The sequence below is a fragment of the Sphaeramia orbicularis genome, chromosome 15 (genome assembly GCF_902148855.1).
Source record: "Sphaeramia orbicularis chromosome 15, fSphaOr1.1, whole genome shotgun sequence".
Taxonomy (NCBI): Eukaryota; Metazoa; Chordata; class Actinopteri; order Kurtiformes; family Apogonidae; genus Sphaeramia; species Sphaeramia orbicularis.
The window spans coordinates 29141568-29155523 of record NC_043971.1 but is presented as its reverse complement, the minus strand read 5'-3'; the positions used below and the strand labels follow the sequence as shown (position 1 = coordinate 29155523).

General features: G+C 35.4%; 1 protein-coding gene across 1 annotated transcript in view; it reads right to left on the bottom strand.

Annotated features, from left to right (window-relative positions):
- The window catches only part of LOC115434244 (equilibrative nucleoside transporter 1-like), a 64554-nt gene extending 52800 nt beyond the window's left edge, over positions 1–11754 (bottom strand). The window contains exon 1 of the mRNA XM_030156085.1: positions 11601–11754. The gene's annotated coding sequence lies outside the window, so the exon portion shown is untranslated. The remainder of the gene's footprint in view (positions 1–11600) is intronic.
- Positions 11755–13956: the final 2202 nt, after the last annotated feature.

The window sequence follows — 13956 nt, the reverse complement described above, 5'->3', positions numbered from 1 at the left end:
TTGTCATCTTTTCATGGTCATCACATATGACCGTTTGGACGTTCAGAGGCTCCGTAGTGAACATGGAAACACTGTCATCATCTACAACATTGATTCGTAAGTAAACTCATGGAGTTTGATAAATGACTGTGGATGGAGATGGGGTTTTTACAATCAATTATGGATATCTTCACTAGAAAGTCTCCTTTTCTTCAGTTTTCTCTCTTTCTGATATAATATTTTTCAACTTGAATCTGAGCTTTCATGAACATCTACATAATCAGTAAATTAAATATAGAAAAATACACGATTTCCACAGGAAAAACTGCAAAATGCAGAGGATCACACATAATAAATGGTAATCAATCATTTAAGAAAGGTTAAATACAGAGAAAACAAACTATTTTGGAACTGGCACATAAGTAACATGGGTCCGTAGTAATGTTTATGTAAGATTAATGACAGAATTTCTTGAATATAGGTAACACATCAAATAAAACTGGTGATACTTAAAAACAATAATAAATAACAGAAATAAATTAAACCATAGCTCTTTTTTTATTTATTTATTTATTTATTTTCATGTTTTGTGTAAACACCAGTCGATGGGGGTGAGACCTTTTTGTGTGGAGTTTGCATGCAGGTGTGAATGTGAGAGTGATTGTTTGTCAGCCCTGCGATGAACTGGCGACATGCCCAGGGTGTACCCCGCCTTCACCCAAGTAGCTGGGATAGGCTCCAGCAACCCTACTGAGGATGAAGTGGGGTCAGATAATAAATGAACTACTGTAATTAATAATTACAGTAGTTTTTTTGAACAGAGGTGCAATATGTGACAATAAAATATGTTAAAAAAGAGGATATGTCTCTGTCTCTGTGAGTATGATTGAAAAACTTTACTGTTTTTTCAGGGAAATTAAAAAATGTTTTCATTAGTCAGGTTAATCTCAAAAATTAATCAGTATCATAAGAAGGCTGTCACTAAAATAACACAAGAAATAAGTCATTTTTTTAAGAAGAACAATTACAAGGAGGCTCCAGGAAGCTGTGTTTATGAATATCTAATTTCATAAGTCTTTAATTTTATTTTCAGCTTTCGGTTGAAGGTGCTTTCGGTTCCTCAGAGCCACTTCAAATAGTTTCTCGAAATACATGGCCACTTGTATTTCAGATGTAGACAGAATATGGATCATCTGAATTAAACATGTTCTAAACTCATGTCTGCATGTAGGTCTAAACTTAGCTTTAAATAAATAAAAAATCTGATTAACTTTACACATTGAAATGATGAAGTACAGTGAAAAAATAAAATAAAATAAAATCTGCCTTGTTATTTATTTATAGATTTATTTATTTTACTTTCATTCATATATTTGCCTCTGTAAAATACAGAATTTACCATAAAGCAGCATCGCATCAGAACTGCTTTCTCACTTTTTGTGGGGGTTTCACATAAGTGATCAGAGATGCATCTGGTCATAAAAACACAATAACACTTAGCAACTCAGTCACCTGGTTTGACTCCACGGCCTCATGTTACCATCTGTTTTTAATATAGACCTTTCTAATAATAGTCAATAACGTCCCAGGGCACAGGGTTCTGGTAGCAGATCAGATGATCAACACAACCACTAAAACAACACATAAACTACAGTTAAAGTGCATATGGTACAGCACAGTCCCAGACAATGGTATTAAGGACAGTAGGGTGGATGGTATCTCACTTAAAGGCACTTTAGATCTAATCAGAATTATTTTATTTAGCCTGAGTGAATATCACTGTAAAGTGCTTTTGGTTATAATCAAGACTTCTCAGTACACCCAGTAAATATATATTAAAAAAAAAAGCCTACATGCAAAATTATGTTATTTATCACTGATATCACAATAGAATTTGTCTGAAACAGCTTGACAATCTGTAGAAAATACTACATCCACGGTCCTTACACTTGGGTTTGACTGAGGAAAACATCTTTAATGCTAGAGACTATGAACGACTATATTGTAAACATGTAAAAAAAAAAAAAAGTGTGTGTGTGTATATATATATATATATGAATTATATATATATATGTATATATATATATACATATATACACACACATATAAATTATATATATATAAATAAATAAATAAATAAATAAATAAATAAATAAATAAATAAATATATATATATATATATATATATATATATATATATATATATATATAAATTTTCATGCTTCATGCTTGTATGTTTCTACCTGCCTTTTGCGCACTTTGTTTTCTGTATTTTTCTGCTGTTAACACTGTAATTTCCCCACGGTGGGATCAATAAAGTCTTATCTTATCTTAACTTCTCTTTTCTTTTCTTTTCATTTCTTTTCTTATCTTTTCAGAGGACAGTGCAACAGGTGTGCGTACTGAAGTCTGGATAAATATATTATATTGAAAATGCACACGTTTGTACACCAAAAGGAAATGTAGCACATAAATATTTCCATGGTGAGCAGTGTTCAGGCACCATCAGGGCAAGACCTTCACCCCTCCAGCCACGGGAAACAACCTCTATACTTGCAAATTAATCATATGATGTTTGTCCCATAAGGCTGACGTCCTGTTACCGGTACATAACATAAGGAGTACAAGTCTATACTATTCCTTAGAAAAGGCCAGATCCCCACTCTTGTCAAACTTGGGAAATCTTGCACAGATTAGAAAATATATGTCCAAGATACAATCCTTTCCTGTGCCCTGGTGAAAAAATCAGAATATGACTGATCTGTGGCTGATCTGCCTTGGTGGAGGAGTGCCTTTCTGGTTTAATTTAGGAATTAAATTTCCTGTTTAGCTTTATGTATCAAAACTATGTTTAGATTTTAGATGTAGGGTTAAAAGTCAGTAATTTGGGATAAAATGGACCATTTCACAACATTAACACATGTGCAGTACATGTATATTAGAAAGCCTTTCAACCAGAAAGCTTTGCATATGACTGTAAAACTGTATATAACATGTTTACCCATAGATGCATGGCTGTATATAATATTAATTATGCATAAATATTCATATGGTCTATTTATGCTGGGTGTAAACAGCAATGTCTAGAATGACCATTGCAGTCCAAAAACCATCTGCATAATTCAATAATAGTCTATTTACGAGAGGGTCTGTTTTGTGTTAGAACAGAATAGTCTTCATTGTGATTGTGTGTGATATGAAATTAGGAGTTTAAATATTGTGTTTGGTGCTCAAGCCACAATAAGAATCCTTCATAATCATACAGATGCAAAACAGCCGTAGCGATACATTCAATGCCTCATCTGTAAATTTTACAAAAGAAGCTAAAATTACGTCACATGCTACACTCATAGGGGCGGAAACCCACAACTAAAACACTGTTGGAAGCATATTTTCCCCTGACCTTGACATTGACAGTTATAGAAATGTAATGAACTCACCCTTCCTTGTGCTACTCACTCACAGGAAACATTACACAATCACGTTATTTGATTCCACCTCCAGACACACTGTCATTTCTGCCCCCCATCTCAGCGGATGTTGCCACATATTCACTTCTTGTATCTATCATCTGATATCTGCTTTATATTAAAAGCCTGTACAGATGTGTAACTGGAACTTATGAAACAGCAGCTGCAATAATTCTGCAGAAACTGACTATTATAGTACAGAACCACGGGGCATGCACTCATAAACTCTGGTAATATCTGATAAGTTAGTCATTGTATTCTCATTTTAGGTCAAAAAGCATTTATTATTTACATTTGTTTTGTACACTTCTATCAAACAGCATTCCTACAGATTTCTACAAGATACATTTAAGACTTTTTAAGACCTTTTTAAGACTATTTAGAACAGAATTTAATGCATATTTCATATTTCACAGCCATATTGGCAAAAATTCTTGACTTGTACAATTTAGGAAAATGTATTTATTTATTCCAGTGCCTCAATTCCTACCGTTCCGAGTCAATTCTCACCTGGGGGCACAGTTAGCGATTACTGGTTCCTAATTTCAATATAAATTATCAGGTTGGAACGGGTGGAAGTGAGTCGACTAACATTATTTTCTTTGCAGTTTGGACATTTAACAGACACATTTAAACACATTAAAGCCAACAAGTTTTTGGCAACATAACTTAAGTCCTACCATATCAAAGTTAATACCGTTTAAAGACTTTTTTAACCCATAAAGACCCAGTGTTACTTTTCTGGCAGTTCACAAATGAATTTTTCTCTCTATTTAACCTTTCTTAAGCATTTTATCACCATTTATTATAATATTCTTTGTATTTTGTGTTTCTACAATAAAAATGTGGTATTTTCCCAAATTTAATTGACTGATCATATAAATGTTTATAAAAGCTCAGATTAAAGTCAATTGTCATACTATCAGAAACAGAGAAAAATTAAGAAAATGTGACTTTTTAAACAAAATATATCATTAGCTGAACATAAACCCAGTGTCTCCTTCCACTGTCATTGATCCAACTCCAAGGGTTTTAATGCTGAATCAATGTTGTAGAAGACAATGGTGTTTCCACGGTAACTACGTAGTCTCTGAATGTCCAAATGGGTCAGATCTGATGACCATGAAAAGATGACAAACTGCATTTTACACCAATTAATTACATGTATTAGCAGGATAAGTGGATCAGAAGTTATTAAACATTTTATATTGGTAGAGGATTTTGGTCGCCAGTGGTTGTTTGGGTCTTCATGGGTTAAGGTATTACATGCAGATTTGTAAATTCAAGACTTTTAAGACTTTTTAAGAGCCAGAGGGAACCCTGATTAAATGATGATGCATTAATTATACAACTGAATGTACTGAGGGACTGCATAACTGTTCTATGTCCATGTGATTTTGTTGTTTATAAACAGAGGATGCCCTTTCAGATGTGCGTGTATGCTTCACCATATTTTTAATCAGGATGATGCCAGCTTCACATACACACACATATACATGTTTCCATGCAGTCTGTGTAAACCCAAAAGAGTAATACTTCATTTCACAACAATAGGTATATTAAATATTGGACAGTCTTAAAGAATGTCATCACTAAACCTGTTTGTTTAGTGTCGTACTGGTTCAACCTGACCTGACTGACTTGAGGTGACACAAACAAGACAAACTGTCAAACTTAAAAAAAAACAAAACAAAACACAACAATCACAGATTTAGGTCCATCAATGAAGCTGCACCGGATCACAGAGAAGAGCTCTGGAAATCCCCAAAGCCTTTAAAGGACAAACATGAGCTCTTTGTACGAGTTAAGAAAACTTGAATCAAAGAACAGAGGAAATCCACATCCAGATACACACAGAGAGGCAGTTTAACAAGTAGTTTAAGTTTCAGCATGTTCACAGAAAAGAAGAAGAGACCTGGATCAGAGCTCTGAGGGACGATATTGGCAGAAAGACAATGGTTCTGTCATGAAAAACAAAGCCACAGAGGAGGAGCTGAGAACCAAAGAGGTCTCAGTCCTACAGTGGAAAGAGTGAAGAAACAGCGCCTGATGGAACATCCACAACACTGCTCATAGTCTCTGATGGACCAGGTCAAACATCTGGGCGGCCTGAGCTTCAACATCTGGAACAACATGAAGGACATGATTTCACACACCTCTGTTCAGATCATCCTGTCTGAAGATCTGACTGAAGATGTCAGGACATGAGCCAGAGAGGATTCACTGCAGCTCTGTAAAGTGTCTGGACATAATGTACCAACAAGGTCTGACCCAGGAGAGGACAGACCACCTGAAGTACACTGGATAGGTTTCTGTGGAGGTGAATACAAAGCAGGGAGGGAATCCACTTCTCCCTCTGTTCAGAAACACCCAGAGGATCAGAGTAAAACTGGACTTTGACTGAGGATGACATTCTTTGCTGCTAATACAAACACACACACACACACACCTTCACACACACTTTTCACTTGAAATACATTTCATTTGGTCCACTGTGGATCTGCTGAAGATACCACCATTGAAAGTCTGTGACAAGGCAACTTCTCAGCTAGAAATGACATAATGATAATGATGATATATCTGTTGAATTCTACACATAATTCTGCCTTTACCGAAGTGGGTTGCACATTTTTATTGCCAGATTAAGATGTGTAACAACACTGTAAAAAAACAAAAAAACAAAAACAGTATTATTCTGGCAGCAGGGGTGCCGAAAAAATACTGTAAAATAATGGAAAATAACCATCTCAAAAAAATACAGTAATTTTCCATAATTAAAAAGCAGTTTTTTGCCCTAACTTTACATGAGATCTTGTTGTTGTTGTTGTTGTTGTTTTTTTAACTTTTTAATGTTTAATAAAGAATATTTTCATGTATTAAAACAATCAAATTACATATATATATATATATATATATATATATATATATATATATATATATATATATATATATATATATATATATAAAAAATTTCATTGAGACTAAGTTGTACAATCCACTGATAAAAACTGTATTTGGACAGTTTATCAGTGCTTATACATGTTATACATTTATTCAATATTTTTGTTGTGAAACCTCCCATAATTACACAAGATATTTGTCAATTAGCAAACAAGTCTTGTTAAACTTACAGAACAAATACTTCTTTTACGGTTAAGTGTCAGTAAGTTTATCTCATTTTATTTTTTATTTTTTTTACATTATTAAAACTTTAAATTAACAGTTTAATCTCATAAATAGAAAAGAAATATTTGTGAAATTATGATACATTTGCAAATGTATTTTAACTGTATTTTTCTGTGAAAATAGAAAAAAATTCTTTTAAAAATGGAAATTTTATGGTTATTCACAGTTACAGTTTTTTCATGTTATTTTACATTTGACGTGTAAAATCACAGTCGTTTTTTGTCATTTCATAGATATTTCCCTGTATCTTAAAAATACAGGAAAAATCTGTAAAATAAACAGTGAAAATTCTGTTAAATTACAGATTTTTTTTACAGTGAATATTATGCATGTGACTACTTCAAATATGGGTAGATTTTTTATTTGATGGATAAAACTTGTAATCTATCAGCCACATTCATGGTTAATTATTTGCATCAAAGTGGTCCTGTAATAAAAAAAAAAAACAGCTCTGCAGTAAGTTTCTACCCTAGTTTATTGAGTTCAACAAGCAAAACACACAGCAACAGGTGGGTCATGGTGCGTTCAGTTGCGCCTCATTAATTTACTAATCTATACAGCAGGAAAGTTTATATTTTTTCTTAGTTTCCTTTGGTTTAAATGCAGAGAATATACAGAACTACTTCATTTGTCAACATGGCTTTTATTGTGACACATGTTTGACACAGGAACATGTGCAAAACTCTGAAAGTTCTGAAAGTTCTGGAAGCTCAACGCAAAAGTCGTACATGCAGGAACAGGTGAAAGCTGACTGATGCAGAGCAGCTCCAGGTGAGATGTTATGTTACTAAAATGACACCAATGCATAACTACATTACTAGCAGCATGTTGTTGTGTTGTTTTGACATTAGAGCATTTTGGCATCCGTCAAAACATCAGCAGAATTTTGCATGTCTACAAATATCGCAATACCAGCCTTATGAAGGATATGTTTGAAGGAGGGAGGCTGTGTTTCCATGGTTGAACAGGTCCTCCACTGCCAGAATCTTCTGCTAATATTCCAGTTGTTTATAGATGGAACAACGTTTGTCCTTAAACTTCATGGAATAAGGTGAAGATGCCGGTGTCTGTGATGCAAAAGAATGAAGAGAAGGTGATTATCGTCATACTTTAAGACTTGATGTCAACTCAATAAATCAACTATTTGGATTAAAACAAATGAAAACAATCCAACTACACTAAAAAACAAGGACAGTATGTGTTCATTTCCTAGTTTTGACACCAATTACATCATAAATGATTCCAACAGTAACAACCTCTTCCTGCCTTTTTTTTTTTAATAACATGCCCCTTTCTCTTCATTCTTATTGTTTGTCTCTACTTGTCTGTATCAGCTGACAACAAACAAAAATCATCATTTTATTACCAAAATTGTTGTGGTGGGGAAAACCCTCCCATTACAAGTGGAACAAATCTTAATCGATTTAAGAAATTTAATTCTATAATTAAATAAATTGAGTAGTTTAACCTCAAATGTGAAGAAATGACTCATGTTTTAAGTGTCCTTACTGTAAATCCCATTCTTTTTCTGCTTACCCTGAGTTAAAATTAAATTCCAGACATAATTAAATGTAAAATGATGAGAAAAAGCGTTGGAATATTATTTCAATGGATCCGTGGCCACATCTGAATGTGCTTTACCTGGACTACGATGAAAGATACTCAACTCTATAGTCTGTAAATTCAGGTTAAAAAGACATTAACCCATAAAGACCCAAACATCCACCATCTATCAAATCTACTGATATAAACTGTTTAATCCTTGTTGATCGACTGATCCATGTGAATATTTGGTGTAAAATACAGTTTGTCATTTTTTCATGGTCATCAGATGTGACCCATTTGGACATTCAGAGGCTCTGTAGTGAACATGGAAACACTATCATCTTCTGCAACATTGATTCACCAGTAAAACCCATGGAGTTGGATCAATGGTCAATTGGTTTATGTTCAATTACTGATAGATTTTACCATAAAAGTCACTTTTTCATCAGTTTTCTCTATTTTTGATATAATAATCCTCAACTTTACCCTGAGCTTTTATGAACATCTACATGATCAGTGAATTAAATACAGAAAAATACATGATTTACACTGAAAAAACACAAAGTAAAAAGGATAATATTACAATCAATGGTGATAAACCACTTAAGGATGATTGAATATAGAGAAAAATTCATTTGGGAACTGCCACAAATGTCACACTGGGTCCTCATGGGTTAAAGGCATTAAATGTAGGACTGCTATAGTACAGTAGTATAAAGCTACACCTCTTGCTTCCACCTCTTATATAAAACTTAACAATGTTACTCCTTTAACTACAGCTCTACATACCACTGCTCTCCAAATATTTAACACTGAGACAAACTAATTTTGCAAAGGGAGTATTCATAATTGAAGGTGATTTGGAGGAAGTTGTGAATTGCAAGCACATCTAAAACATGAGGAACAACACAAAAAATAAAACCAGGTTTACAGTTTTCATTTTAGATCCAGATTTTTTAGCCATTTATAAAAAGATCACTAAAAATTCATATCTTGTATTATTCCTATGCATAAGTATATTACTATTAGATGGAAGTGGCTGTCTAATGACAAATGAAGTGATGAATATATTTTACAGTTAGTGTTCAAGGGTTTTAAAGTTGTATAAATAGTTTTTGCTCCTGGTCCAATCCTCACCAGTGTTTCTCTTTGTTTCTGTGCAGGCTCTCCCATGTCCCCCTCCTCAACAAAGCCACCGCGATCTCACAACACTGACTATGGATAACTACCAGCTGAAAGAAACACACTTTAGCTGTTTGCATCAAGGCCCCTCTCTCTGACATCAGCAGTAGCACATCATATCATAGTTTGGAGTACACACAGTAGCCAGGTGAAGTCAAAAACTCTCAAATATGTCTTGGCAAAGTGAATGTTAGCTATATTCATTCATTCATTCATTCATTCATTCATTCATTCATCATCTGAACCTGCCAATACATACTCACTTGTTGAATTCTGTTGCTCCTGAACGGCTGTCTCTTCAGGCGATCTCACAAACACTTCAACTTCTACTTGGACTGAAATTCAGCATGAGAAGAGGATCTCCCAGCCAAAAAAACAAGACAATTGTTTGTCTTTGTGGAAGATGGTGTGATGCTCTAAAGCCAGTATAGCAACAGTTCTCCCTAAACCATACATCTGATTTGTAAGGCCACAAAGAGATGAGAACTGAGTTAGTGCTCTGCCAAAAAGGAGAACTTGACATAGATAAACTGACTTGAATTTGGAATATTTGTCTTAAAAGATCTTTTTCTTAGATTTATAACTTATTGAGACTTAATCTTGTTAAGATTGTTTGACTTGTTCTAAGAATTTTCATGTTGAGCTACCCCACTTAGATTTTAACACAAAATTTAAGCAGTATTTATTATAAAACAAGCTTCATTGTTGGGGGATGAGCATGATGGACACAGTAACTGTTTGCCCTCAATAAATTTTACTTGTTTTATGCAGTTTTGCCTATATAAACATACACCATAGATTTAAAAATTCTGAAAACGAAGACTTGAAACAAGTATATTCTGCTTAAAGAAGTATTTTAGTATTCTATAACCCTTAGATAATATTGTCCTATCTTAAGAGAGCCTAATAAGTGCAATTTCCATGCTGCACTGGCAGCTAATTTTACTTAAAACAAGACATTTTAACCGAATAAAGAGTTAAACTTTCTTATTTTCTTACAGACCTTTTTTGCAGTGTGGGGCCAGTGACCAGTGACTTTTGCTGGTCACCCCTCTTGGGATATTAGCAGCAATTATGACAGAATATCTTTGCTCCATAGTGTGTATGCAAAGCTTTGTGGAATGTCAAGTCCCACAAAGATACAAATTTATTGATAGAAGAATAAGAGAGAAAATCCTCACAGATACAAGTGGGTTTTTAGCACTAGTCAGGATAGAGGCCCTTATTAATAGAAATTTTAAAAAGAAATGCATTGAAAGTCCAGGCAATCTAATTTATAATCATGTATAATAGGGACAAGTGGAAAACATTACACCTACAAATGGGTATAAATCCATTTTGTAGCTGGTGAATTGCCTGTTCCAGCTTGATTCTCTGTAACATGACCAAATGTTAAACTTTCTTTGCTCACTGCAGGTGTAAACTGACACAACACTTGAGCTTATCACTGTGAGAATAGCAGCTTTCTGAAAACTCCAGGAGCTCTGATAAGCATGCAGCTTTCAGATATTATAACCACACTGCATCAACATTGTATCAAGCCCACTGTGGGGCTGGCAGAGGAGAGGGGAGTTTGGAAAGGTGTGTGCACTGCAGCGGACACTGTTTACATGGTACAGTAGTGGTTTTTAGCTCAGTGGGGTCTATTCTCGGACTCTTTCATGCTGTTCCCTGCTGCGGAGTGTGTGAGAGTGTTTGAGGAAGAGGATCTGTATTCTCACACTGTCACCTGCTGTGATGCTTCAACTCAGACTGTGTACAAGTCTTAACCTCTGGCCCACAGCAAAGCCCAGTCCAGAAGCGGGGTCAGCTTTCAACTTCCTCTACAGCTACAACAACATGCTGGAATAATCAAAGAGCGATATTTAAAGTCTCTATTAATTCTGCAGACATGACTGATATCGCATATCAGCGCGTGCTCTTGCGCACTTGGAGCTTTGCGCGCTGATGGAGACGTGATGCTGCTGACACGTCGGCGCAACGCACTGCGACTTTGTGACCATTTGACCTTGTCACTTTTTAATATATATGAATGTTTATTTTCCACCTGGAGCTCACTCGTTATACCAAAGTACCACAAATCCAGATATGTGTATTATTTGTATGTAACTTGCAGAATAGCAGTGTGCGCTTTGAGTGCATCGCGCATCATCATCCCCGCCTCTCCAGCAGGGCGAGCGCAGTATTTTTGGCAGCTCGTGTCAGCAGTCCACGCACCGTCACGAGGAGCACACTTACCTTCATAAAAAGGCCCCGAGACACCGTCACATCTGAGCTGCACGTCGCTTTGTAGATAACAACCCAAATGCATGCATCCGTGTGTTTTTGTCTTGTGTCATTGAGCGGCCAGGCAACGCTCCGCATTCACGCTGGCACCGAGAAACGGGCTGCAGGGTTTCAGTGGGGGAGGCACAGAAGGGGGGAGAGAAAGGAGGTGGTGGTGGTGGTGTGTGTGTGTGGGGGGGTCTGACTGGTCCAGATTCTGACAAATAGCAGACAAGCTGGTCACTTTGGATTTCAGGAAATAGGTTAAGCCACTGTATTCCAACTCTCGAATGCGTCAGAATTCAAAGCCAGGTTCATATGGGACATGGTGACCTCAGATCCCTGTTCCACTTCCACTAGGGGACCGTCTGAAAAAAACTATTACACCCATTTTCGTGTGACTTCTGGAAGGGTAGGGCATGGCCAAGGGTAAAACGTCTCATTTTGGAGCAGATCCAGTAAAAGGGGCAGTGCACTGTCCAAATAAGAGAAGGACATGGAATTCCTCAACCCATGTTTGGAACATTAGAAATGAGTAAATATGGAGATGAGTTTCAACTGGAGATGAAGAGAAGACAATGTAATGTGAAAAAACAGGCCTAAAGTGTGCAGATGTTGCACAAATGGTAGAAAGTCTAAACTATGTCTCTATTTTCAGTACTGATTTCAAGTACTTCTTCACCCCTTCCATCTAGGAAGAGTTTGTGCACGTTTGGCACACTTTAAAACATTTGTTTCTTTAAGAGATGCTTTAAAATATGTATCATTCACATGTGCATCAGAAGTATTTTTCATACATTTATGTCTTTGTATATGAGATCATGCATTAAATAAAATGGGACATGCTACACAGACAAAAACTTTCATGGCATGTATTATATCATTATATCATGTTTTTATGTTTTTATCATGCATTTAACAGGTTTTATATTGACATTTTTAGTGATATCTTATGACATTTTTTTTATTTTTATTTTTTTTATTTTAGTCTGTTTTTTATCTCTTTATTTCTAGTGTGTTTTAACCATAATCAGTGAGCTGCTGGGAGTACCTGTCCATGTCTTTTATCTGTGCTGTTGTTAATCTGTCCCCTGTATGTGCCCGGTGGTTCTAATGTTTTTTGTGTATAACATTTGAGATGCCCTCTCCAGACTGCAGAATAAATCTACCCACGGGTATCAGTAAAGTCACCTTGAATCTTCATTTTAAAATAAGTATAGTAACTATGAATGTGCTACATTAACAGTGGTTTCTGTTAGAACTACTTCTGTTACAACTTCCAGATTAATTTGTCTCTATAATGAACCTTTCCTAAGTGATTTGTCACCATTTATTAGAATATTATCCTCTGTATTTTGCATTTTTAGTGAAAATCAATTATTTTACTGTATTTAATTTACTGATCATGAAAGCTCTGAGTACTTTCAAAAGTTATTATATCACAGCAGAGAGTTGACCACAAAAACAAGTGTCTACAACCACTGTCACTGGCCAAACTAAATGGGCTTTATTAGTGAGTAAATGTTACTTACCATGAAGGTTTTTTTTTTTTTTTTTTAATATGTTTAACTTTAATTAAACCAGGAAAAAAAATATCCCATTGAGATTAAGAACCTCTTTTTTGAGGGAGTTCTGGCCAAGAGGCAGAGGTGTTTCCATGCTCACTACAGAAACTCTGAATGTCCAAATGGGTCATAACTGATGAATATGAAAAGCTGAGAAACCGCATTTTACCTGAATTATGTAGATGTATAGATGGGTTTAATGGATCAAAGGTTATTACACATTTTAGAACAGTAGGTGCTCTCTGTCACCGGCAGCTGTGTAGGATTTGAAGGGTTAATAGAGCTGCAGATGTCCGATAGACAAAGACAATGTCAGTAATTGTTGAATATGTTAAATGCAAAGTTTATTGATCTTTAATGCAAGAATACAATCAAGAAAAGAACATCTACATAATGCAGATGTACTGAACAAAGGGGAAAATGAGAGAAAAGAAATGTACATATTTGGATCTTCTTATTTGAGGGTTTCCCATATGATAAACGATCTGAAATGAGTCACAGGATGGCATAGTTTTCATATTTATAAAGCTGTTTAGGAAACCACCCTGTAATTTAAGTAACAGGTGACAAGGTATGCTTCATCTGATCCAGTCATAGGAGAAGTGTGCAGGGATATGTTAGGAAGCAACTGTGCTGGAAACCCTCCCCTCCTCACTGTTCAGTATGTCATTTATATACAAGGGGATTAGTGACAGAAAGTAAACAAAACAGCAAATGCATCATCTGGCCTCCCTCATGGTTTTCTATGGACAAACTGTCCTTTG